This window comes from Eumetopias jubatus, unplaced genomic scaffold (genome assembly GCF_037043125.1).
Source record: "Eumetopias jubatus isolate StellerSeaLion01/CBP00866 unplaced genomic scaffold, mEumJub1_p1.0 scaffold_8, whole genome shotgun sequence".
In the NCBI taxonomy this organism is placed as follows: Eukaryota; Metazoa; Chordata; class Mammalia; order Carnivora; family Otariidae; genus Eumetopias; species Eumetopias jubatus.
This window is the reverse complement of record NW_028274814.1, coordinates 1,734,178-1,758,285: the sequence shown is the minus strand read 5'-3', so window position 1 is coordinate 1,758,285 and position 24,108 is coordinate 1,734,178. Positions and strand designations below refer to the sequence as shown.

General features: G+C 38.3%; 1 pseudogene across 1 annotated transcript in view; it reads right to left on the bottom strand.

Moving 5' to 3' along the window:
• LOC148163625 (elongation factor 1-alpha 1 pseudogene) overlaps positions 1 to 5,669 on the bottom strand; it is a 33,156-nt pseudogene extending 27,487 nt beyond the window's left edge. Inside the window, exons 1-2 of the transcript XR_015768789.1 lie at positions 5,492 to 5,669; positions 3,724 to 3,857 (exon numbers count right to left, since the gene is read on the bottom strand). The product of XR_015768789.1 is annotated as an elongation factor 1-alpha 1 pseudogene (transcript). The remainder of the gene's footprint in view (positions 1 to 3,723; positions 3,858 to 5,491) is intronic.
• Positions 5,670 to 24,108: the final 18,439 nt, after the last annotated feature.

Below are 24,108 nucleotides of genomic sequence, written 5' to 3'. Positions count from 1 at the left end.
GTTTAATTTGCTCTTCTTTTCTTTCTTTTTTTTTTTTTTGTAAGATTTTATTTATTTATCTGAAAGAGAGAGAGTGAGTAAGAGAGAAAGCATGAGCAGGGGGAGAGTGAAAAGCAGACTCACCTGCTGAGCAGGGAGCCTGATGTGGGGCTCGATCCCAGGACCCTGGGATTATGACCTGAGCCGAAGTCAGTCACTTAACCGACTGAGCCACTCAGGTGCCCCTAATTTGCTCTTCTTTTCCTAAGAAGCCTCTTATGTTGCAACCTTAGATCACTAATTTTTAAACATTTTTTTTCTTTTCTTATTGCACTGTATTTAAGTATTTTGAAGTATTGGTTTTCCTCTAGGGAAGTACTGTTTTGGCTACATCCCATAACATTGAATATGTTGTATTTTCATTATCATTCAATTAGAAATATTTTCTAACTTCTTTGTGATTTATTCTTTTACTTGTGAGTTATTTAAAAGTGTGTCGTTTCCTTTTCAAATATTTGGGGCTTTTCTTTATATCTTAATTTTAATGAATTCTAATTTGATTTTGTTGTTACAGAATATATGCTATAATATTTCACTCTTTTGAAACTTAAGAAGACTTAATCTGTGGCTCATTATGTGTCTACTTTTGTGAATGCTCCATTGTACTTAAAAAGAATATATATCCTTGTAGTTGTTGGGTACACTGTTTTATATGTCTGTTTGGTCAAAGTAATTGATAGTGTGTTCAAATCTTTATTCCACATTAATTTTTCCCTTCCTTTTAAAAAGTCTAATTTTAGATCTGTAAATACAACAACTTATTAATTTATAGTCACATACATATATAGACTCCATAGCTGCCCGCCCCACAAAGACCTTTATGCTAGGGAAACCCACCCAAGAATCATGTCCCTGTGAAGCCATGAAGGCAACATGAACTGGTTTTGAAGGTCGTTCTTTAGTCCCTAGTTCCTCACAACTCCCTCTGACATCCTTTCCATTACAACCTAGAACTTTTGCTTCTGAAATCCAGTATCTATTCATGATTCATAGGTTAGCCCTGTGGTTTCCAGTATTTGTCCTTCATTCTACTGCATGGGTTCTGGCTTAAGGCATTCCTCCAAGGGCCACCTGCATAGGTATCAACAAATTAAAAAGATTTTATTTATTTATTTGAGAGAGAGAGAGAAAGAAAGAGAGAGAGCACAGAGGGAGAGTGAGAGGGAGAAGCAGACTCCTGCTGAGCAGAAAGCCCGATGCAGGGCTCAATCCCAGGACCCTGAGATCATGACCTGAGCCGAAGGCAGACGCCTAATAACTGAGCCACCCAGGTGCCCCTCAACAAAAAGTTTTAAAGCACTGGCCCAAATCCTCAGATTTCTGCTATAGGCCTACCTATGAGCCCATTCGTAAAGCATCTTGGGAGGATTTATGTGCCACACATTTAAAAGATACTGCACGATTTCTATGCTGAGAATATGAGACTGATAGATTTCTCTTGCTTTAATAATTTAATAAATTATTAATGCAGCTATACCTTCTCTGATAACAAACTATTAAAATGGAGTATCAGGATAGACATTACTGCCAAAGTTGTCATACACAGAGCAATAGATTTGGCCTGAAGGAAGGCTGAGAAAATTCAAGCTGAATATCAAGAGGAAACAGTTTTATAGCATAAGGTCACACATGAATGCCTTGGCAATAGCTAAGCATTCCTTTGATTCTCTTATTAGGTTGGCTGGCTGTTCCCCACCAAAAACAGGGCCTTAAATAAGTGGGTCCCAAGAAGCTGGGTTTAATGGAAGGGGGAAAAAAAGGGAAATTATCACAATGCCAGCTTTGGTCCAAGGTAGGGGACACTTCTTAGTAATAAGGTCTCATACATACCAAAAAGTGAGAAGGAAGCTTAAAGAAGATAAGGTGGTACTAAAGATGTTTCCTCTCTCATGGTTCTGACTAGGGTAGCTTTTCTAAGAGCAGTGTCAATATCTCATGGGAACTTTCTGGAAATGAATGTTTTTAGGCCCCACATCAGATTTCTTGAATCAATTTCTAGGGAAAGACAGCAATCTGTAGTTTTACCAAGCCCTACAGGTGATCATGATGTGCACTGAAATTTGACAACCACAGGGATAAGGCCAGTCCTGTGTGGGATGCTGAGAGGTCACTGCATGGGTGACTTGTATGACCACCACCACCTGTACAACTCCCTTATGCTTCTTCTGTCATTACTTGTAGATCTGGTCTCCTGCATTGCATATCTACACACGAATCAGTATTTTAGTCAAGAAACTATAAAAGGTAAGTGTATTTTTTCGTAAGGTTGTTCTCCACTCATATTAGAACAATATTCTGTTTCTCATTATAGAAGGAGTTCAATAAATAGTTGTTTAATGAATGAATGATGGGTACCTTGAGGTACCTACAGTCAAGCATACCGAACCAGGCCAAAGGCATAAAATAAGCAAATATTTCTAAGAAAAGTGTTAGTGCTTATTTTTTCTCTGTATCAGTTTATCTTTTCTCCTGGTATTGCCAAGTGAATAAAATTAGTATTATTTCTATCCCCCTAGAAGTTCATGGATGTGAGTAGATAACAGGCTAGTAATAAAGCCAACACAGAATGAGACACTGAAGAAAATGCTCTCACCCAGAAATGCAATTACACCAACTAAAATGTATTTAAATAAACACGTCCTAACCATTTGGCATGTACAATCATTTATACTGTGACTTTTTATCTTTCAGGATTCTCATATGTGTGGTACTGTTATTGGCATAGTGAAAATGACCCACAGGCTATTACAAAGCTAATAAAGAATAATTCCCTAGAAGAGTAATGAAAATAAGCATGGTTCTCAATATCAATTCTCTCAGTGGAGCTATATTTGGGATAACTTTCATTATTGCTTCTTTAAAGAAACAGCTTTTTGAGATATAATTCACATATCATAAAATTCACCCTTTTAAAGTATATAATTCAATGGGTTTTTTTTAAGTATATTTACTAATTTGTGCAACCACCAACCACAATCTAATTTTACATCAATTTTCGTACTCCACCCCCCAAAACATATAAAAATGTTGTACCAATTAGCACTCATTCTCCATTGCTCTCTCCAACCCCCAACCCTTGGCAAATACTAATCTACTTTCTATCTCTATAGATCTGTCTAGTGTGTGTGTGTGTGTGTGTGTGTGTGTGTGTACAATTGTTTAATTTGTTCTCTAGGCTAATACCGACTGAGAGTTAGTTATATGTCAGTCATTATTTTGAGCACTTAATACATATTAGCTCACTTAATTTTCAAACAAATTCTCTGAGGTAGGTGCATGGTCTAGCAACAGGGGTCTGTCGTGCAGTAGAAAGATGAAGACAAATGGCCTACACCCCAGGGTCCCAAGTCAGTGTTGAGGAAATCTACAGGCAGTGTTCCAGGGCTGGGTTAAAGGTTTCATGCCACAAGGCTTCCTCAACCCTGTGGTAACTGCGGATTGGTGTCAGAACTTCTGTGTCCCTTGAAAAAGTGAGATTCCTATCCGTTGACCTGCTGGATGCTCTTCTGTCCGTGCAAACTGTCAGTGTTCACAGAGCTTCTGCCTCTGGCCAGACCCCTGCCTTCTGACAGGCTCAGGAGTTTGAGCTTCCCACTCACACACCTCTATCTATCTTTCCAGCTCACTCTCTTGAACCTCATGCCAGTGGTCCTTCAACCTCAAGAAGACTTCCAATCCACTTACCTCAGTGCCTGCGTGTTGTTTCCCTCTGTGCGTGCTAGGTTCCACAGTCCATCCTTAGAATTACTTCCTGGCTTACACCCTCACCTCACATGCCCCTCTCTCCTTCTGCTGCACGTAGAGGCACAATCCCAGCCCTGGTGAAAAAAAAAATACCCCACCTGCGTCCAGGCAACTGAAGGTGGATGGAGAAAAATGCAAACCCATGCTGACCTAAAATTGTGACATTGTCACCAATCAGCATACATTTCAAGTAGTGTCGCCTGAAAGTCCGCTGTTTCTCTAGCCCATGCTGTCCAGCACTCCCCTAAATGTGCATTTCGCCTTCCTCCTCTCTCCTCGAGTCTCCAGAGCCACCGCTCCTCATTCTCAGCAGCCCAGGCAGCTTGCGGGCACTCTCTGGCCGGGCCTGGGTCCAATCCTGCATGAGTGTCGACCACTGCGTCCCCTCACCCCAACCGTATGACCCAGTGCGTTTGACAGGCACCCGTCACAGGGAGCAGCTCTGGCTCAGGGTTACCTGATGTCCTGTGGTTAGATGGACCAACTCTCGCAGGACCAATTGCCTGATAGGAGCTTCCTTATTTGAAGTGGTAAACAGCCTTGCTTCAGAACCTGAGAACCTTGCGATTCTCCCACCAGGCTTGCCATAAACTCCCACAGCATCTTTTCCCTGCACAGATACCTCTAGTAGCTATGGTCTGCTGAGTCAGAGGGCCCAGCAGCATGACTGTTCCCACCCTAGTCGGCTCTCCCTGCAGGGCCCTTTCTTGCTCTGGCCTCCATCTGGGAGCCTTCCATGTCATCTGCTAAATGGGATAGAGCAATATTCCCAAGTGTGGAATATGCTACCTCCTTATCTTATAGTTGAGAGTTCTGACAACTAAAAAGTCTGCTCGGTTTTATTGTTAATTTGGGATTGCAGAAATGACCAATGGGTAGGTCAACTCAGTGTTGACCTGGACTCACTCACTCTGGATCCCATCCACTCCAAGTTTAGCAGAGAAGGTATGGTGGTGTTTTGGATCCCCAGGTATCAATACCAATTCAGACTGTCCAATAATCCTCAAAAAGTCTAAGTATTCCCCTTTCACCAATGCATGGTTACCTGTGTAAGCAGCCATAGTTCTTTGTGGAAGTACCGGGAAATCACTATTGAATACACCTGCCATGCTTTTGCACACACTGGCTTCTCCTTTGGTCAGTAACTTCTGGATCTAAGAACAGGTGCAGGTCCAGAAACTGCACAAGGGATCATGACTTTTATTGGGGTGGCTACTTTTAGCCTCCTGATAATCTTTGCTTTTTTAAAAATTAAGTAGAACATCATGTTCTTTTAGCTCTCTTCCTGTTTCTCTGTGTGGGGACTGCCCTAGCTGCCACTTCAGCCTGTCTTCACTCACCTTGATTTTAATGGTTAAGTGCTGCCACCTGCTTCTATCCTTTTGGACAGCTGCAATCCTCATTGCTTTGTCAGGGAGCCCAGTTGTGAAGGGTGTCTCCTTTCATCAGCACTGGCCTCCAGAAGACAGTCACCACTGAGCTCCCCACAATTCTTGGCTCCCTGTCACCAGTCCTTTCCTCACTGCTTTACTAAACAGAGGGTCTTCTGGGCCCTCATGTAGAACATTGCTTGTAGGTGTTTTGGCTTTGTGCAACATGTCTTCAGTTAGTGTGGCCCAGCACTTTTTTCAAGTTTCCAAGAGCCTCAGTGTCTCAACACCTGCCAGTGTGTTAAATCCTGCATCACAGGAGTGGATAACTTACTTACCAATTTGATGTTCAGGTGGGGATTCCATTAATGTATATTCTCTTATCTCCTGCAGGCCTGTATTAGTTGGATTCTGCAACTCCTTTGGTGTATAGTCCCTCTCCTCCCCCAGCAGGCCCAGGACATCCTCAGATGGGCTGTGCTGGGACTTGACGCCTGTTACTGGTCTGGCTGCCAGGAGAGGAGGTGGGGGAGATCCTGGGCATTGACAAGATGGTCTTGCAAAGCACTTGCCCCATTTGAGGCCTCTGCAAGATCTTAAAGCAAAGGGAGGGTACTGTTTTTTAACAAGGGGAAATGGATCACTTCTACAGGCCCAGTGGGTTCTTAATGACATCTAACCAGATATTCCCATCCCAAGTCTTAGGGGTTCCACTCCTTTTCTATTAGACCCTGACCCTGTACAGAGACCTGGTGGAGATGAGCTCTGCTACTGTTAAGGTGTTATGCTGAGTGAAATAAGTCAATCAGAGAAAGACATGTATCACATGACCTCACTGATATGAGGAATTCTTAATCTCAGGAAAGAAACTGAGTGTTACTGGAGTGGTTGGGGGTGGGAGGGATGGGGTGGCTGGGTGATAGATATTGGGGAGGGTATGTGCTACGGTGAGCGCTGTGAATTGTGCAAGACTGTTGAATCACAGATCTGTACTTCTGAAACAAATAATGCAACATATTTTGAGAAAAAAGAAAAAGAAGAAGATAACAGGAGAGGAAGAAAAGGGGAGTATGTCAGAGGGGGAGACGAACCATGAGAGATGATGGACTCTGAAAAACAAACTGAGGGTTCTAGAGGGGAGGGGGGTAGGGGGATGGGTTAGCCTGGTGATGGGCATTGAGGAGGGCACGTTCTGCATGGAGCACTGGGTGTTATGAACAAACAATGAATCATGGAACACTGCACCAAAAAAAAAAAAAAAAAAAAAAAAAGATTTAGCTCTGAGACCCACCCTCCTTTTTGTCAGCTCTCCAGGTACAGGAGATTAGGATTTCCTTAAACATTGCTAAGAGACCCTCTCCTCTGGCTCTCATGTTTTGTCCTGAATTGGTGATGAGTCAATTGTCCTGAACACCTGTAATTATTTCTTTTCAATGACCTATCTGCTTAGCAACAGCTACCCAATTCATAGTATTTATAGTTATCATTTCCCTCTTAACTCTTGAGCATCAGAGGTATTCCAGCCAGTGCATCCTATTCTAGTCATAACCGAACTCAGTTCACTGCTGGTGAAAGTTTTGGCATTGGACTGCTACAGCATTCCAAGACCTGTCCACACTCCACTGCCACTAGAGATGGGGTCCTTCTTGCTAGCCTAATAGCAAGGGATCCAGCTCAAAAATCCCATTTTAGAGTCTACCTCCTAAGAGCACTCCAAACTTTAGATTATTCCCTGGAAACAAAGATGGAGCATTATATGCTGGAGGTTTGTTGGGAAATGCTCTTGAGAGACATGTGTAGGGAACTGAGGTAGACACAACAGAGCTGAGAGAGAAGCTGACCTATAATGCAGTTGCAACTAAGCCAACCCTACAGAGTACTCTGGGATGAAGAATATACCCTTGTGTCCCTGCATAAGCTAGTCTTAGGAAGGGAAGTAGCCTTGGGCAAGGTCGTACCCTGTGGCTGAGGGCATTTCCCAATGAAGGACATAGCTCTGAGCCTATATTGCCAGCAGTGTGGGTGAGTGCGTCAGTCCTAAAGTAAGAGGATCTAGGCAGACCTACCATGCCTTATCACTCCAGCAATCCTATCTCTCTATTTCATCTCCTCCTCTCTCTGTTGTCTCATCCTCATCAGCATACAGTTATGCTGGTTAGGCCTTCCAGCAGTTAAAGAAATAACCAGTTAAGGAAATAACCCTCTGTCATAGGCTGGGCTCAGAGGAGCTTGAGGGAGCTGAGCTTCCAGGTATTGGAGTAGTGATTAAAACAAGCCGAGATGAAAGTGAGAGTCAAGACTTTAATCACTTAAAGCAATAGTGTAAGCAGGAGGCAAAGCTGGGGAAAACACTGTCATTCTTGACCCTGGTCTAGTTTCCTTCACGAACTTCATGGCAGTCAAGGGTCAGTCAAGGGTCAGTTGATTAGGAGTAGCTAATCCCTCTCACTGTCTCATTGCTGAAAGAGCCCAGACCAAAAGGCTTCTGGAATCTTCTGGACCTGGGGGCTAGGGAAAGGGAAAGGGAGAAGGGCTGAGAGTGCAAAAGAACTGAGTACTGAGTCAGAGAGAAGAGGGTGTCTTCAAGGTTTCTGCTCTGTTCTCCATAAGATGAGGCACCTGGGCAAGGCTTCAGAAGACCCCGGAGAAAGAGGCTTCTGTTGGAGGTGCCTGGATCAGACTGCAAACATGTGTAAGAGCAAGGCTGACCAGAGGAGCCTGAGTCCTTACCTCCCTTCAGAGACCACAGTGCACTGGCTGTGCACCAAGTCTGGTGTGGGGAGGGCAGCTTTCCCCTGTAAGGCCTGCCAGGGAAGGCCTTTGTAATTGCATATGGTCAAGTTTGAAAGATCACATCAATAAAGAACAAAAATGCAACCAAGTAAATTTTAAAGATCTAATTAGTTTTGGGGCACCTGGGTGGCTCAGTGGGTTAAGTGTCTGTCTTTGGCTCAGGCCATGATCCCAGGGTCCTGGGATCGAGTCCCGCATTGGGCTCCATGCTCAGTAGGAAACCTGCTTCTCCTTCTCCTTCTGCCTGCCTGTCTGCCTACTTGTGATCTCTCTCTCTCTGACAAATAAATAAATAAAATCTTAAAAAAAATCTAGTTAGTTTTATTAATCGATTCTAGCAAGTGGAGAGAGGGGAGTTCTGTTGAGCTGCAGGAACAGCAAGGTTTTGAAGGCAGAGGGGGGATGGAAAAAAAGGAAATTATTAGCAAAGAATGCATTGTTTTAGGCAAGGTCACCCTCCTAATTAGTCTATCAGTAAATTTCCTAGTGTTGACCAGGAATTTCCAGGTTGACTGGTTAAAGGTTACATTCCTGGAGGCAGGGGTTGAAAGAGCAGTTAGGTTAGGTATTTCCCTAAATCTTGATTTGCTGACTTGGGGCCCTTCACATAAGTGACTCCATTTAGGGGCCTGTGGTTTTCTTTTTAACAACACATAGGGTTTGGGCGCCTGGGTGGCTCAGTTGGTTAGGTGACTGCCTTTGGCTCAGGTCTTGATCCTGGAGTCCCGGGATCGAGTCCCACATCGGGCTCCCTGCTCAGCAGGGAGTCTGCTTCTCCCTCTGACCCTCTTCCCTCTCGTGCTTTCTATCTCTCATTCTCTCTCTCTCTCAAATAAATAAATAAAATCTTTTAAAAAAAACCAAACATAGGTTTTTAGCCAGGAGCTGAAGTCCTCACCCTTCTTTCATGGCTCCATTTTTCTGCTCCTCCCACTAACAAAACTTATTTCTAATTCATTCTTTCCAGTGTCTCTCCCTTCACTGTGCCATGAACTCATTCCTATTAGACTGTGTTTCCATTATTTCATTAAAACTGCTCTTTGCATATACCAAAATTTCCATGTTTCCTTCGTGTTTCCACGGTCATTTGATTTTCAACAGGTGTACCAAGACCATTCAGTGTGGAAAGAATAGTCTTTTCAACAAATGGTGCTGGGACAACTGGAAAGCCACATGCAAAATAATGAAGTTGGACCCTTACCTCACATCATTTATAAAAATTAACTCAAAATGGAGCAAATAACTAAATGTAAGAGCCCAAACTATAAAACTCTTAGAAGAAACATAGAAATCATGACCCTGTATTTGGCAATGGATCTTTAGACATAACACCAAAAGCATAAGCAACCAGAGAAAAAAATTGGGCATCAACAAAATTAAAATCTTTTGGGCTTCAAAGGACACTATGAGAAAGTGAAAGGATAATCTATAGAATGAGAGAACATTTTGGCAAATCATATCTGATAAGGAACTTGTATCTGGAATATATAAATTACCCTTACAACTTAATAATAGAAAGATAACCCAATTAAAAAATGGGCAAGGATTTGAATAGATATTTGTTCAAAGACAATATACAAATAGCCAATAAGCACATGGAAGATGCCAAACATGATTAGTTATTAGAGAAATGCAAATCAAAACCAGAGTGAACTACCACTTTATGCCTGCTAAGGTGGCTATAACAAGAACATCAGATAAGAAATGTTAGGGTATGGAGAAATTGGAACTCCTCCGAGACCTCTGGTGGGAATGTAAAATTGTATGGCTGCTGGGGAAAACAATTAGGTAGTTCCTCAAAAAGTTAATCTTTGACCCAGAAATATATAGCCAAGAGAAATGGAAACATATGTTTACACACACACACAAAATGGTACACAAATGTTCATAGGAGCATATTATTACTCATAGTATCCAAATGGTGAAAACAACCCGAATGTCAATCCACTGACGAATGGATAAACAAAATTTGGTATATCCACATAATGGAGTATTACTTAGTCATGAAAAGAATGAAGTACTGATATATATTACAACAATGGATGAGCACGGGCAAGGTGATGAAAATGTCCTAAAATTTATTGTGGTGATGGTGGCAATACTCTTTGAATATACTAAAAACCATTAAATTCTATACTGTAAAGGGGTGACTTGTATGGTATGTGTTATATCTCAATAAAACTGTTACAATAAAAAAGTTGTGAATGTTTCTAAGTTTAATGGTTAATTTTCTGTTCTCATCTTACTGGACCTCTCAACAACAATTCAGAGTTCTTCCTCACTTATAAAATATTATCTTTGCTTGGTGTCAGGGACATCACTACCCTTTTACTTCATTGCCTGCTCCTTCTATTTCGATGGATCTTCCTCATCTTACCCTTTAAATAAAGGAATGCCCCAGGGCTCAGGCTTTAAACTTTTCTCGCTACTTGTTATCTAGGTTATTTCATCTAGACGTGTTTTTTTTTTAAATTGAAGTTGATGCTCAATGTTTCATTAGTTTCAGATGTACAACCTAGTGATTCAACAACTATATACATTTTGCTATGTTCACTGCAAGTGTAGCTACCATATTATAACACAATTGACTATATTCCCTTTGAATTCTAGACTCAAATAATTAACCATTTCCTTGACATCTCAAATTATCTATGTACTAGGCAATTCAAACCGTACAAACAAGACTGAACTTTTGATTTTCTACTCCCATCCCCTGCCCAAATCAGATCCTCCCTGTGGCTTCCTTTCTTAGTAAATGGTAATTTCATTCGACTCTGAGCCATTCTTGACTTTCCTTTGTCTCTCACATCCCCTTCTAGCAATTCTATCAACCTCATCTTCAAAAATATAATGAGAATCAGACTCATTCTTACTAGTTCCAACACTACTCATCTGGTCCAAGACACCATCATCTCTCATCTGGATTACTTCAATAATCACTTCACTGGTCTCTGTTTTGACCCTTTCCCCCTCCCCCTTGCTTCTGTCTATTCTTTTTTTTTTTTTTTAAGATTTTATTTACTCATTTGACAGAGAGGGAGAGAGCACAAGTAGGCAGAGCACAGGCAGAGGGAGAGGGAGAAGCAGGCCCTGCTGAGCAGAAAGCCCAATGTGGGGCTCCATCCCAGGATCCTGGAATCATGACCTGAGTCGAAGGCAGACGCTTAACCCACTGAGCCACTCAGGGGCCTTTGCTTCTGTCTATTCTTATAGCAACCACAGTGATCCTTTTAAAATATAATTAGACCCTGTCGTCTTTCTTTTCAAAATCCCCCGATGGTTTCTCATCTCACTCAAAGAAAAATCCAAATCCTTATCATGGCTCACAAGGTGCTCCATGATCTGGCTTCTGACCAGTCCTCTTATCTTATCTCATACTACTTTCCATCCAATCACACTGGCTTCCCTACATCTCGAAATGTCTATCAGAGAGAAGAGGCACTTCAAATAGTTGTAGAATAAATGATTAGATGATTTATGCAGAAGCCAGGCTGTGGTAAGTCAAGGAGTAAATATGAGGTGAGAAGTGGAAAAACATTTTATAGAGTTTAGCTATGAAGAAGAAGCAAAAGACTCAGCATTTGGAGGTGGAGGGGGAAGAGGGCTAGAGATAGGAGTGTTTGTTTTTAAAGGTAGAGTCTTGGTGTGTTTAAATAATGTAGGTATTAGCAGGAGAGGGGTAGACTAAATATCTAGGATATTCCAAATAAACGACCAATTATTGAGTGGTGGTTTGAAGTGGTGGTTTGGAGCATAGAAGTGTGTTAGGAGCTGGACCCCCTGAGTGAGTCTTCTACTTGAGCTAGCCAAATGGCTATAGAACAGATGGGTAAGCTCAAGAGCAATCATTTTGAGCAAAACCCATGTTCTGAGAAGAGAAAATAGGCATTTGCCATGATGTCTCTCCATTTCATCATTCTTGGTCCTGCACATTGTCTTCTTTGCTCTGGCCGCTGCTACTTTGGTATTACAGAAATGAGGGTGAAAGTCAAGTGAATTCACATTTTTTGAGCACCTGTTACATGCCAGGGTACTGTGCCGGTGTTTGCCGTGTCTGTGTGTGTGTGTGTGTGTGTGTGTGTGTTTTAAATCTTTACATTAGTCTTGCAAGATAGGTGTTTATATCTCCATTTTTAAAGGAACAAAGAGGGGTGCCTGGGTGGCTCAGTCGTTAAGCGTCTGCCTTCGGTTCGGGTCGTGATCCCAGGGTCCTGGGATCGGGCCCCGCATGGGGCTCCCTGCTCAGCGGGAAGCCTGCTTCTCCCTCTCCCACTCCCCCTGCTTGTGTCCCTTCTTTCGCTGTCTCTCTCTCTGTCAAATAAATAAATAAAATCTTTTAAAAAAATAAAATAAAGGAACAAAGCTATGGGAAAGCATGCTGTAAACTACTCTGTGACAGGATGACAGGAGAGAGGAAGGTGGGCGAGGGAGGGCAGGTGGAGGAAGTTGCAGAGTAGGTTGTACTCTGTGCACATTTTCTATCCTTTAGCCTCCTGACATCAAGTGTTTGCTGCACACTGAAAATAGGGATGAGGTAGTGTGGGCCACTGTATATTGTTGTGACTCTCAATGAAGAAGAGCTATCACCGTGCTGTTGGGATCCATAAATTGTGTATTGCTGCTTAAAAAATGAAAGCAAAGAGATAAATCTTATGGTGCTGAAGCAGAGTATGCCCAAGAGAGTTCTAGCTTGTACTTATATTTTATCATGTGTTCCAAGGTTGTAGTTCTTCGAATGTCAAGATGTGAGTGAACTTCACCAGGCTTTCACTGTCCCACTGGGATCCTTTAGGGAAAGTTCTATAACCTGCAGCCTTAATGGAGGCAGTGGATTCTCCCTGAAGCCCAAACTGGCGTTTTAGTCATGTACTTCTAGGAACTCTGCTGGCGAACATCCTTCTGAATAATTCCAGTCTCCTATAATTGATGATACTAGAGGATAAAAACTATTCTCTACTTAAGTGAATCAAGCCGCAGTATATCCTAATATCTTTCAATTTTATAATTCAGTGCATAGAGGATGAGATAGAAGTGGGTAGAAAATACATTTTATTGTACACACTACAAGTATTAGTTAGGGACAGTTATTGTCACTTGAGAAAGTCAATGGTGGAGGGACAATGTGCGGGGCTCAAGACAGCAGTGACAGCAGGTAATGGATGCAATGAAGACTCTAACCATCTCCGAGGAAAAATGTTTTGTTCCATAAAGACTTTTTTTTAAATAGTTTTTTTCTTTTTTTTAGATTTATTTATTTATTTGAGAGAGACAGAGAGTGTGTGCACACTCGCACAAGTGCAAGCAGGAGGAGGGGCAGAGGAAGAGGGAGAGATATCCTCAAGCAGATTCCCCACTGAGCGCAGAGCCGGGCACAGGGCTCAATCCCAGGACACTGAGATCATGACCTGAGCTGAAATTAAGAGTTGGATGCTTAACCGACTGAGCTATCTAGGTGCCCCTTAAAAAAATAGTTTTATTGAAGTATGCTTTACATACAATAAACTACATATTTAAAGTCTATAATCTGGTAGGTCTTGATATATGTATACATCTGTAAAACCATCAACATAATCATGAAAACAAATGTATCTACCATCCTCAAAGTTTCCTCATGCCCCTTCCTCCTGTTCTCCTCCAGTTTATGTTCATAGAATTGTTCATAGTATTTCCTTATTACCTTTTTAATGCCTGTGGAGTCTGTAATCACAATTATCATAGTGGCATTCAGAAGTTCCCATTTTTTCAAGGAAATGCACGTAAAAGAAGTAATTTGTGTATTGTTTATAAAAATGTTAGTATCTTAGACATAACGAAATTAATTGCTCATATGTAATTGCTTAAGGACACCTTTCTCTCTAGATCTAAATGACTTAATGAGACAAGGGGAAGTTAGGACCCATTCCTCTGTTACGTCTCTTTTCAGACTACGGGAAAAAAAGCAAAGAGATTTTTAGTTGTCCTTTCTTTATCAAACAAGGTAACCTCTCAGCCACATCTTTTGGCAGTTAAAAATTTTGGAAGTGGACAGAATATCTTCTTTTTTCAGAATTTAAGAGAATGTTTCCTCTTTGGAATTTAAAAGAATTTACTCTTAGCCAAGGCTGAAAGTCAAAAGTTAAAATCACTTCAAAGGATCAAAGCATTCATGATTATAAAAATGGCTCTACTATACTTTGTCGAAATAGAGATGTTGTGTGCTCCTTCTTCAAAAAAAGAGTATCCTTAAAATTATTTTGGTATCTTATTAGAAATAATTAAAATCATTTTTATCATTTAAAGAGTATATACATTTATTTTTTAAAATAAACATTTTGAGGTTAATTTATATATAATAAAATGCATTCATTTAAGGTATATTGTAGGATAAACCCCTCAAATCAAGATATGAAACATTTCCACCACCCCCCAAAAGTTAATGTATCATTGGCAATCAGTACCTACCATGCCTGGACCTAAGCAAACACTGATCTGTGTTCTGATGGTATTACATTAGTTTTGCCTGTTCTAAAACTTCATACAAATGGAATTATGTAGTGTATATACTCTCTTGTGAATAGTTTCTTTCATTTGGCATAATATTTGGGGGATTTACCAAAATTGTTGTGCTTACCAGTAGTTCATTGCTTTTTATTGCTGACTCATATTCCATTTTGTGAATATACCACCATTTGATAATCTTTTCACTTTTTGATGAACTTTTGGGTTGTTTCCAGGTGTTGAATATTGTGAATAAAATTGATATGAACATTCATGTGAAAGTGTTTGTAGGGTTGTGTATCTTCACTTCTCTTGGGTAAATACCTACAAGTGAGATTGCTGGGCCATATGGTAAACATATGTTTAACTTTATAAGAGATATCAACCTGTTTCCAAAACAAATGTATTATTTACATGCCACCAGCAATATATAAGGATTGAACTTGTTACACATAAGTAAGTGATAGTTGATATTGGTAGTCTTTTTAAAATTTTAGCTATTCTAGTGAGTGGGTAGTGAATCTTCGTATGGTTTTGATTTCCATTTCCCTGATGACTAGACATTGAGCATCCTTTCATGTGCTTATGAGTCATTTCTAGATTTTCTATTGAGAAATGTTTCTTCAAATCTTTTTTCAAATGCCCATTTTTTATTTGGGTTGTTTTGAGTTATAAAAGTTTCTCTATATAGTCTTGTAATGAGTCAGCTGTCAGATATATGTATTATGAATATTTTCTGTAATCTGTGGCTTGCCTTTTTATTTCTTTCATGCTATCTTTTGATGGAAAGAAGTTTTAAATTCTGGTGAAGTCAATTTATTATTTTGGTTTGTGCTTTTGTGTCAATCTATTATTATGGTTTGTGCTTTTGTGTCCTAAGAAGTCTTCGCTTATCTAAAGATTGCAAAGATCTTCTCCAAAGTTTTCTCCTAGAACTTTCATAGCTTTAGCTCTTACATTTAGGTATATAAGCCATTCTGAATTAAATGTTGTGTGTGGAGTGAGGAAAAGTTCAAGGGTTTTGTTTTGTTTTCATAAGGATATCCAGCTGTGTCAGCAACCATTTGTTGGAAAGAATATCCTTTTCCCATTCAATCACCTTGCAAACTTTGTGGAAAATCAACTGACAAAATCAAATATCCACCAATGCATAAATATATTTCTGGATTCTTCTTTGCTTTCTTTTTTTTTTTAAAGATTTTCTTTATTTATTTGACAGAGAGACACAGTGAGAGAGGGAATACAACAGGGGGAACAGGAGAGGGAGAAGCAGGCTTCCCACTAGGCAGGGAGCCCGATGCGATGCGGGGCTCAATCCCAGGACCCTGGGATCATGACCTGAGCCAAAGGCAAACACTCAACGACTGAGCCACCCAGTCTCTCCTCTTCCTCACTTTATTGATTATTGTAGCTTTACAGTCAGTCTTAAAATCAGACAGTGTAAGATCTCCAACTTTGTCCTTCTAAACTATTTTAACTATTTTAGATCCTTTAGATTTCCATATACATTTTTTTTGAAGATTTTATTTATTTATTTGACAGAGAGAGAGACAGTTGAGAGAGGGAACACAAGCAGGGGGAGTGGGAGAGGGAGAAGCAGGCTCCCTGCTGAGCAAGGAGCCCAGCACGGGCTTGATCAAAGGATCCCGTGATCATGATCTGAGCTGAAGGCAGACACTTAACCGACTGAGCCACCCAGGTGCTCCTCCATATAAATTTTAGAATCAGCTTTTTAGGGCTCCTGGGTGGCTCAGTTGGTTGGGCGACTGCCTTCGGCTCAGGTCATGATCCTGGAGTCCTGGGATAGAGTCCCGCATCGGGGCTCCCTGCTCAGTGCGGAGTCTGCTTCTCCATCTGACCCTACCCCCTCTTTTTTTTTTAAAGATTTTATTTATTTATTCATGAGAGACAGATTGAGAGAGAGAGGCAGAGGGAGAATCAGGCTCCCAAGGAACAGGGGGCCTGATGCGGGACTTGATCCCAGGACCCTGGGATCATGACCTGAGCCGAAGGCAGATGCCCAACCATCTGAGCCACCCAGGCACCCGACCCTACCCCCTCTTGTACTCTCTCTCTCTCACTCTCTCTCTCAAATAAATAAAATCTAAAAAAAAAATTTAGAATCAGCTTTTCAATTTCAAAAAACCTTCTGGAACTGTGATAGAGATTGCATGGAATCTACAGATTGAGGTTCTGTTTTCCAATCCATGAACATAGATATCTCTTCACTACTGAGGTCTTTTAAAATTTTGCTCAGAAATGTTTGAGTTTTCACTTCATTTCACAGATCTTGCACGCTATTAAATTTTCCCTATTTCATTTTACATATTATTATAAATGGTGTTAATATTTATTTGCAAATTATTTTTTGCTTGTATGTAAAAATATAATAGGTTTTTCTATACTGACCTTGTATCATGTGGTCTTATTTATATCACTTATTAGTGCTACAAGCCCTTTTGTACATTCCTTAGGATTTCCTTCATACATGTCCCTGTGAATATAGTTTTCTTTCTTTCTTTCTTTCTTTCTTTCTTTCTTTCTTTCTTTCTTTCTTTCTCTTTCTTTTCTTTCTTTCTTTCTTTCTTTCTTTCTTTCTTTCTTTCTTTCTTTCTCTTTCTTTCTTTTCTTTCTTTCTTTCTTTCTTTCTTTCTTTCTTTCTTTCTTTCTTTCTTTCTTTCTTTCTTTCTTCTTTCTTTCTTTCTTCCTTTCTTCCTTCCTTTCTTTCTTTCTTCCTTCCTTTCTTTCTTTCTTTCTTTTCTTTCTTTCAACTTTTGAGCCTTTCTTTTTCTTACTTTTTGCGCAAGATAGGTCTTCTAGAAAAATGGAGAAGTGGTGAAGGTAAATGTCCCACCTTATTGTCAGTCTTAGGGTGAAAGCATTTGGTCGCTTCACCATTAGGTAGGTTTTATTTTAGACTTTTTTTGGTTTTAGTTGTTGCTGGTTTTTTGTTTGTTTGGTAGATGTCTTTTATCAGGTCAAAAAAGTTTCTTTGAATTACTTGTTGATTAAGAAAGTGGCTTTGTTTGTTTTTTTTATACCATAAAAGGATGCTACATTTTGTTTTGCTTTTCATGTATTGAGAAAATAAAATACAATTTTATTTTTATTTATTTTTCTTTTATTATGCTAATGTGGTGATTCATTGACTTTTTGATAGATTTTTTCTTTTGCATAATGTCCCTATTGATATATAATTCACAAACTGTATAATTTTTCCATTTAAAGTGAATGATTCAGTGGTTTTTAGTATGTTCTCAGAGTTGTACACACATCACCACAATCAGTTTTGAACATTTCAACACTTCAAAAGGAAACTCCCATCCATAATCAGTCACTTCACATTTACCCTCAACTCTTCCAGCCTTAGACACACAATAATCTACTTTCTATCGTATAGATTTGACAGTTCTGGACATTTCATATAAATGGAATCATGCAAAGTGTGGTCTTTTGAAGTTAGCTTCTTTTACTTAGACTAATGTTTTTAAGATTTCTCCAAGGTCTAGCATGTATTAGTGTAGCATTCCTTTCTTTATATTGCCAAGTAATATTCCATTATACAGTTAGACCACCTTTTAATCATTTAGCAGTTGCTGGTGTTGTTGCCACTTTTTTCTTTTATGAATAATACTACTATATCATTTGTGTACAACTTATTGTAGATGTAGGTTTTCATTTCTCTTAAGTATATATTAGGAGTAAATTGCAGGGCCATGCGATAACTCTATGTTTGATCTTGAGGAACTAGTAGATTGCTTCTCAAAAAGGCTATACCATTTTACATTCCCACTGGTAGTGTGGGAGGGTTCCAATTTCCTCTACATTTGCACCATATTTGTTATTATCTGTAGGGTTATAGTCATCCTTTTGGGTGTGAGGTGGCATCTCATTGTGGTTTTGGTTTGCATTTTCCTAATAGCTGACACACATTTGTACATCTCTGGAGAAATTCTATTTTTTGCCCCCCCCCCCTTTTTTTTACTTAGGTTGTCTTTATATTACTGAGTTACAAGAGTTCTTTATATACTCTATATGAAACTCCCTTATCAGATATATGATTTGCAAAATTTCTCCATTTTGTGAATTGTCTTTTCATTTTCTTGATGGTATCCTTTGAAACACAAGAGTTTTAATTTATTTTTTAATTTTTTTGAAGCACAAGAGTTTTTAATTTTTATAATGTTCAATTTATTTTTTCTTTTGTTGTCCATGCTTTCAATGTCATATCTTTCAGAACCTTTTGCCTAACTTAAGATTATGAAGACTTACTCTATATTTTCCTTTAAGAGTTTTATAGTTATAGTTCTTATACTTAAGTCTTTGATTCATTTGGGGTTAGTCTTTGTACATGGTATGAGGTAGAGGATTCAATTTATTCTTTTGTGTGTGAATATTGGTTGTCCCAGCTCCATTTGTTAAAAAGACTATACTTTCTCTCAGTGAATTTTCTTGGCACTGTAGTAAAAAACCAATTCATTGTAAATGTGAAGGTATATTTATGGACTTTCAATATGGGTCATCATGTCAGTACCACATGGTCTTGACTACTTAGCTTTTAATAAGTTTTGAAATTGGGAAGCATGAGCTCTTTAAATTTGTTGTTTTTCAAGACCGTTTTGCTATCCTGGGTCCCTTAAATTTCCATATGAATTTTAGGATCATCTTGTCAATTTCTGCAAAGAAATCAGCTGGAATTCTGATAAACACATTGAATCTATAGGTCAATTTGTGAGTATTGCCATCTTAACAATATTAAGTCTTCCAGTCCATGTACATGGGTTGTTTTTCCACTCATTTAGATCATCTTTAATTTTTCAACAATGTTTTATGGTTTTTAAAGTATAAGTTTTGCATTTGTTTTATTAAAATTTATTCCTCAGTATTTTATTTCTTTGCATGGTATTGTAAATGGAATTGTTTTCTTAGTTTCATTTTCAGGTTGATCATTGGAAACATATATACATACAGTTGAGTTTTGTATATTGATCTTCTATCCTGCCATCTTGCTGAACTCATTTACTAGTTTTAATCTTTTTCTAGTAAGTTCTTTAGAATTTCTACATATAAATCATTTCATCTGCTAACCAGATTATTTTACTTCTTTTTTCCCAATCTGGATGCCTTTTATATCTTTATCTTGACTAATTGCCCTGACTAGAACCTGATCTTAGGGTGAAATTCATTAATCTTTTACCATTAAGTATGATGCTAGCTGTGCATTTTTTGGAGATGCCATTTATCAGATTGGGAAGAATGTTCCCTTCTATTTCTTGTTGAGTGTTTTGGGTTTTTTTAATCATGAAAGGTTGTTAAATTTTGTCAAATGCTTTTTCTGCATCTATTGAGATGACCATATAGTTTTTGTTCTTTATTGTATTGATATGATGTATTAGATTAAGTGATTTTCAGAAGTTAAGCCACCTTTGCATTTCTGGGATAAATTCCACTTGATGATGGTGCATAATTCTTTTAAAATGTTGCTAGTTTCAGCTAGTGTTTTGTTGCAGAATTTTGCATCTGTTTCCAGAAAAGATACTGGTCTTCAGTTTTCCTTTCTAGTGAGGTCTTTTTCTGGTTTTGGTATCAGTGTAATATTGACATGATAGAATGATTTGGAAAGTGTTTTATCCTCTCATTTTTTTTGGAAGAGTCTGTGAAGAATTGGTATTTTTTTTAAGATTTTATTTAAATTCAAACTAGTTAACATACAGTGTATCAGTTTTAGAGGTAGAATTTAGTGATTCATTTTTGCATATAACACCCAGTGCTCATGACAAGTGCCCTCCTTAATGCTCATCACCATTTACCCCAGTCCCCCACCCTCCAGCAACCCTCAGTTTGTTCCCTATAGTTAAGTTATGGTTTACCTCCCTCTCTGTTTTCCTCTTATTTTATTTTTTCCTTCCCTTTCCCTATGTTCATCAGTTTTGTTTCTTCAATTCCACATATTAGTGAAATCATATGGTATTTATCTTTCTCTGACTTATTTCCCTTAGCATAATATACTCTAGTTCTATCCATGTTGTTGCAAATGGCAAGATTTCTTTTTTTTGATGGCTAAGTAATATTCCATTGTATATATATGGAATAATTCTCACTTAAATGTTTGGTAGAATTCACCAGTGAAGATATCTGTGTCTGGAATTTTTGTTTTGGTAATTTTCTATTTATGTTCAATCTCTTTACTTATTACAAGTCTATTCAAGTTTTTCTTGATTCAATTTCAGGACTTTTACAATGATGTTTCCAGATGTGACTCTCTGCATTTATTTGAGTTCTTTGAGCTTCTTAGGTGTGTAGATTTTTAAAAATCAAATTTGGGATGTTTTCCAGTCATTATTTTGTCTAATTTTTTCCCTGCTCCTTTCCCCTCTCCTTCTGGTACTTCCATTACTAATGGTATCCCACAAAAAAGGGGAACGTTCTTGCCCTGTTGGTGGGATTGCAAACTGGTGCAGCCACTTTCAAAACTGTATGGAGGTTCCTCAAAAAGTTAAAAATAGAATTACCCTATGATCCAACAGTCACACTATTAAGTATTTACCCAAAGAATACAAAAACATGAATTCAAAGGGACACATGCACTTCTCTGTGTAGCGCAGCATTATCTACAATAGCCAAATTATGGAAACAGCCCAAGTGTCCATTGATTGATGAATGAATAAAGAAAATGTGGTATATATCTATATACACAATAGGATATTAGTCAGCCACAAAAAAGAATGAAATCTTGCCATTTGCAATGACATGGATGGAGCTAGAGAGTATTATGCTAAGTGAAATAAGTCAGCCAGAGGAAGACAAATACCATATCATTTCACTCATATGTGTAATTTAAGAAACAAATGAGCAAAGGGAAAAAAGAGAGAGAGAGAGAGAGAGAGAGGCAAATTGAGAAAAGGACTCTTAACTATAGTGGACAAACTGATGGTTCCCAGAAGGGAGGTGGGCTGGGGGATGAGGGAAATAGGTGATGGAGATTAAGGAGTGCACTTGTGATGAGCACCAGGTGATCTATGGAAGTGTTGAATCACTATATTGTACACCTGGAACTAATATTACACTATATGTTAGCTAACTGGAATTTAAATAAAAACTTTTAAAAAAGAGAAAAAAGTGGTATCCCACATTTCTCTGTTCATTATTCTTCATTCTGTTTTCTTTTTGTTCCTTGAACTTCATAATATATCTTCCTGTCTTCAAGTTCATTAATTCTTTTTTCTGCCATTTCAAATCTACTACTGAGTTTCTCAAGTTTCTCATTTGTATTACTGTATTTTTAACTCTAAAATTTCCATTTGTTTTAAAAGATAATTTCCATATCTTTATAAATATTTTCTATTTGGTGTGACATTGTAATCATAGCTTCTTTGTTAAGCTGTCTGCTTCATTACACACAAATGTTAGGCTTCACTAACTGCTAGCCAATTGCTCTATTGTTCTACACAATGTCCAGGGGAGGTAAAAGGCCATGGCTCAAGTGCCACAGATTCTTCTGTTCTTATAGAGATTTAATAAATGTTTCTTCATTTGATATATTCCCTTAGGAAAATTATAATTTTTACAGTTATGGTTGTTTCACTGGGGAACAGGTACATGGAGCTCCTCATGTCACCATTCCAGAAGCATTTTTTGCTTTTTTTTTTTTTTTTGAGAGAGAGAAAGAGAGAGAGAGAGAAAGAGCGAGCATGAGCTGGGGGGAGGGAGAGAAAGAGAGAGAAACTCAAGCAGGCTGCATGCTTAGCACAGAGCCAGATGTAGAACTCGATCCCAGGACTCTGAGATCATGACCTGAGCCAAAGGCAGATGCTTAACTGACTGAGCCACCCAGGTACCCCCAGAATCTCTTTTCTTTTTATCCCTGAATAATATTCCATTGTATTCATATACCAAATTTGTACCACATTTTGTTTATCCATTCATTTGTTGATGTACCTTTAGGTTGCTTCCATCTTTTGGCTCTTGTGAACAATGCTGAATAACAAGTGTGTACAAATATGTGTTTTAGTCTCTGCTTTCAATTCTTTGGAGTATAAACCCTGAAGTGGAATTACTGAATTATATGGTAATCATGTTTATTTTTTAAAGAACTGTTTCCATAGTGGTTGTACTAGTTTACATTCCCACCAGCAGTGCTCAAGTGTTCTAATTTTTCTACATCCTCGCCAACACTTGGTTGGGTATTTTTTGTTTGTTTGTGATAATAGCCATCATTATCGGTGTGAGATGACATCTTACTGTGATTTTGACTTGCATTTCCCTAATGATTAGTGATGTTGAGCATCTTTGCGTGTGTTTATTTTATATTTGCATATCTTTTTTAGAATAACATCTTCTCAAGTCCTTTGCCCATTTTCAAAATCATTCTTTTTTTTTAAACTGTTGGAGTTCTTTATATATATTCTGGATATTAATCCCTTACTAGATATATGATTTACAAATGTTTTCTATTCTGTGGCTTCATTTTCACTATGTTGATCATGTTCTTTGATGCACAAAAGTTTTTAATTTTGATGTAGTACAATTTATTTGTTTTTTATTTTGTTGCCTGTGTTTTGGTGTCATATCCAAGAAATCATTGCCCTTGATTCACTTTGAGTTAAATTTTATATATGGTATAAGGGAAGTGTCCAATTTCATTCTCTTGCATGTGAAAGTGTTTGGGTTAAATTGGTGTCATTTCTTCCTCAAATATTTGATTGAATTTTGTAATGAAGCCATCTGAGCCTGGAGTTCTTTGTGGAAATTTAAAATTAAGTATTCCATTTCTTCAGAAGATAGGAATATTCAGATCTTTTGTTTCTTTCTGTGTCAATTTGGTAATCTCTATATTTCATGGAATTGTGTATCTAAATAGTCTAGCATAAATACTACCTAAATTGTTAAATATATTGATATAATATTAATAATATTTCTTATTTTAATTCTGGAAAAATCTGTGATGGTGCTGCCTCTTTAATTCTTGGTATTAACTGTTTACTTTCTAATTCATTTTTTTTTTTTTACTAATCTAGCTAGAGGTTTACCAAATTTATTGATCTTTTCAAAGAATCCATTATTTTCATTGATTTTCTCTATTGTTTGTCTTTTTGGCTTCACTGATTTCCAATAGAATCTTTATTATTTCTTCCTTTTACATACTGTGGTTTTATCTATTTTTCTAAGATGGGATCTAAGGTAATTAATTTCAGGTCTTTTTTATTTCTTTATTTTTAAAATATTGTATTTATTTATGTTGGAGAGAGAGAGAGATTGTGAGTGAGGAGGGGGAGCAGCAGAGGGGGAGGGAATGAGAATCTGAAGCAGACTCCATACTAAGCAAGGAGCCTGACACAGGGCTTGATCACACAACTGTGAGATCATGACCTGAGCCAAAACCAAGAGTCAGACATTTAGCCAGCTGAGCCACCCAGGCACCCCTAGATCTTCTTCTTTAATATAAGCACCTAATGTTTAAAATTTTTCTCTAAAGCACAGCTTTAGCTAAGTACATCCCACAAATTTTGTAAAAATATTTTCTCATTTCTCTTACAATTTCTTTTTTGACTATGGTTTATTTAATTTCCAAATATTTTGTGCTTTGTAGATATCTTTCAATTATTGATTTCTAGTTAAAATGCATTTTGTAAGGGCTCCATGTGATTTCCATCCTGTTGAATTTGAGACTAATTTTATGGCTTAG